Source organism: Hermetia illucens, chromosome 2, assembly GCF_905115235.1.
Source record: "Hermetia illucens chromosome 2, iHerIll2.2.curated.20191125, whole genome shotgun sequence".
NCBI classification, from domain to species: Eukaryota; Metazoa; Arthropoda; class Insecta; order Diptera; family Stratiomyidae; genus Hermetia; species Hermetia illucens.
The window spans coordinates 107282182-107285958 of record NC_051850.1 but is presented as its reverse complement, the minus strand read 5'-3'; the positions used below and the strand labels follow the sequence as shown (position 1 = coordinate 107285958).

Here is a 3777-nt window from a genome sequence, read left to right as displayed (position 1 = left end):
ATATTCCATTTCAAATGATACTTGGATCAGAAATCTAATTCTTTCACGATATACTGTATTTATGAAAAGGCTCAAAGCACTAGATCCACATTTTCATTTCGTTATTGTCCCTTAAAAAGAGGAACAAAAAATATAAAAACTAAACAAAAAAGACTTACTTCGAAAAGGGTTTTGTCAAAAAGAAGTCTGCGTACTCTCTTCCTTTAGGAGATGCTCTCGAATTCATATATTCATACTCTAAATATTTTAAAATGTGTCTTTCATGAGTGCATTTGCGACATACTTCAAATTGAGGTCAACCAAGTCGAAATTATCAAAACTTATGACACGGTTGACGGTGGACGCCATTCCGTTGCTCATGGAGAGACATCGTTAGAACAAGCCATCCAAAGAGCAAAAATACACGAGGCAGTCATTCAGCAGGGACAAGGGGCATCCTCATAATCGAGGGAAGTAGCCGACCCTAACCGGACGAACCAAACGAAACAAAGGCTTCCTTAATATTATTTCTATCGATTTATACTTACTTTCATATTTACACTAATTTGAAATTCAAATCAAATTCAGTACCTTTTCAAACTGACAAAAAGAAATTCCCAACCCTTTGAGCGCTCCTTCCCAGTAGGCTAGGAAAATCATTTTTACGCTCAGATCATACGTGACGTCAGTAACTATCAAATATTTTAACTATCCACATCCCTTTAGACAGAAAATTCAATAAAAATAGCAAAAGAAGACGAAAGGCGGCAAAAAAAAAATGTTTTAAAAATCCATGAAAATCATAAGTTAAAGTAGGGTTTCCGCCCCATATTTCTCTTCATATATTTGGGAAACTCGAAATTTTTAGTTCAATAGAAGTCCGTCCGGATTATTTTAATTTTAATTTAAACAATAAAAATAAGGATTTATTGTTGGTGGTGAGTAGAGATTTTCTTTTTCTAATACCGCAACTTTTGATATTTCCTCTATTTTCATAGTTATTTCATCATTCAGTATGCAACACCTTGGAAGTAATAGAGGATCTTATTCCCATTACCAACCGCCGCATTTTATACCTCATTACTATTTCACCGGACACAGTTTCCCAAAGCCAGGGGTACATAGCGCGTTTTGCGGATCACCGACAACTTATTGCTTAGCCGATTCTTGCCTTCGAAACCCTTTCGCAACCAACTGCTATCCGGCATGCTTTCCACCAGGACGATATACATGTATTCCATATTTAGGTCCACCGAAGTACGGACATAGAAGATCAGCTTTTCGGGGATGCTGCGGCGTATCTGGTGGAATAGGGGGCTATATTTAACTGGCGAAAAATCAATCAATTGGTAACCAGTCATAAAAACCGGGTGCCACATACTATTATTAACCTAAAATTATCTTTTGTACTTTCACATCTTAATCTCAATATGCTGGTCATACAGCTTAAAAATTGTTTCATAAATATTGCAAAATTCGTCGTATTTACTATGCAAGAGGTTGGTGTGCATATTCATTAGTTAGGTTCCAAAAGGGTATCGTCGATGACCCAATAGGGGCCACTAGGCTCGGAGAGTTTTTGTCAATGTTACATGCTTGGCTAGGTTAGATTGAGAGACTGCGCTTCAAGCACTCAGATGTGATTTTTTAGGTTTTGTATTGTATTGTACTGTCTCCTGAAAGTTAATTTAACGATCTCAGCCTACGATATAAAATACAAATATTGGTGACGTAAAGGCGAGTTCCCCACCTTACTTTCCTTGTCCTCCTCCTAATCCTACGAGCAGTATCCTTGGCTAGGGATCTCATGCTGACCCTTCTTAAAGGGCAGCGGAAGTTCCACAAAGGGCTTAAAGTTGCGCTAACCCTTCAAACTTAGCTCTTCAAAATAACATTAATGGTGCATGGATCTATGGCAAACACAAGCTCTAGCCCCACGGTTATGGAGCAAAACTTTCCTTCTGGCCAGTCTTCCAGGTACCGTGGCAGACATATGAGGAGCGATTAGCAGTGACTGTGTAGCTCCAACTGTCTGGCTTGATGCAGTGTTTGCATTTAGTACAAATCTGAATTGGTTTCTCAATTTCGGCAATGGATATCATGTGCCCGCGAGGATCGCGACAGGAGCACTCAGCACTCGCATGTCAATCTATTTTCCGTACATTCCGGAATATACCGGCTGAAGACTGTTCCATATCCATTATAAAATGAATGCCCTTGTGGTCCGAGAGGTGAGTATGTTTCGAATAGCGAGGTACCCTGATCTAAGACAAGAGCTGATATGCCAGGGAATAGCATTTCTCGCTTCGCCGCATTTAAAAATTGGATTGATTACTGAGACTAACTAGGATTTGCAGTTCAGTCCCTACTGGATATTCTAGTAGAGTGAATCATCTGGTATTGATATCAAGCTTCCTTTACAAAAAGAGGACGTTTACATCGCATCCAGCTATTAACGGCTCGGACATTGGATACCTTTTATGAATGTTTCACTGGCAACTTCATCTTCATCGTAAGTGGAATAACTAGACCACTAAAGACTTTCTCTATTTTCTTGTAGTCTGATAGAAGCAGGTTAACGTACTAATTTCCCCAAGAATCGCTTGGCTTTTGGATGAACTTTCTTAGTTCCGACTGACAAATTAGTGCATTGACCGTTTTAAAATGTTTCAATATAAATTGTAAAATGTTGCACCTCGTTTATGCTCTAGATGATGATGTTGGTGGTGAAGAACCACCAGCTATTTTGCAAAAGAGTCGAATAGACGCCTGCAGAAGCGCCCATGTGTGTGTCCTGTTCACTACTTTGTCGAGTATCCAAAATCACAAATATCCATGGCGACTTGTATTCGAACCTAAGGCAACGAAGTTGAGAACTCTGCACTCCACCCCCTTAACCATCATGCTTTCAATGACGATAGTCAGAAAAATTTCTGGATTTTCAAGTTTTTCCTCTGGTCTATGGTATGACAGCATGTATACGGTGGTCTCAAGTTTGTTCTGGACGCCAAGCTATTCCAGAACGATATTTTCTTTCTCCTATAGAATCAAAAAAGCATTTGCTGAACGATGGAGGAGGAGTCTCTGCAGAGTTAGTCGTGTACCCTCGCTCAATGATGCAATTTGTACTGCGAGAAGGAATTTGCTTCTAAATTGTTGTAACCTGATGAATTAGAGTTCTCATACAAGACCTATCTAACTGCTTCGATAGTCTTGACTACCTTGGTTGCTGATTTAGCCTTGCTGTCATTTAGGAGTCGGCACTTTCGCTTTGGTTCACCAAAAGCCGTAGTAATCCCTGACAACCCTTTTACTCCAGCCTTGGTATGACTTAAGAGGTGTAGTTTGCCCAGAGGTAGTTTAGCCGGATGTGCTGTTATTGCCGGGGCAGTTTCTTTACAGCAGGAAAAGCTCTGGGGTCAGCAAATGAAATCAAATCGTGGCTAGTGTCAGTAGTATGAACAGAAGCGACCTTCATTGACTAGTCCGTTAAGGAATGAGTACCCATTGAGTGTGCAAGATCCCTCCCTCACACAGAGGTAGGTTAGTTCCATTGCAGTTTGATATTTGTCTTCATTTTCCTTCTAGCTTCCATCACAGGCTACTTTGCCTCTGGTTTTATTATCTCTAAAACCCCCCTTTTGCCGCGTCACGGCTAGTTCAGACTGGAGTTCCTTCTGTACAATAGTCGCACTTTAGTTTGATATTTACCGCTTAGCTTCTGGTCTGCTCCTTAGAGCTAGCTCACATTGAATAGGTTCCAGGAGATGTAACCACGAGATTGCACGCCACCAATGT

The 3777-nt window shown here is 40.3% G+C and overlaps 1 long non-coding RNA gene across 1 annotated transcript; it reads left to right on the top strand.

Annotated features, from left to right (window-relative positions):
- Positions 1–663: 663 nt before the first annotated feature.
- Positions 664–1475, top strand: LOC119649182. The gene is made up of 2 exons (XR_005249102.1): positions 664–917; positions 978–1475. It is a non-coding gene; the product is annotated as an uncharacterized LOC119649182 (long non-coding RNA).
- Positions 1476–3777: the final 2302 nt, after the last annotated feature.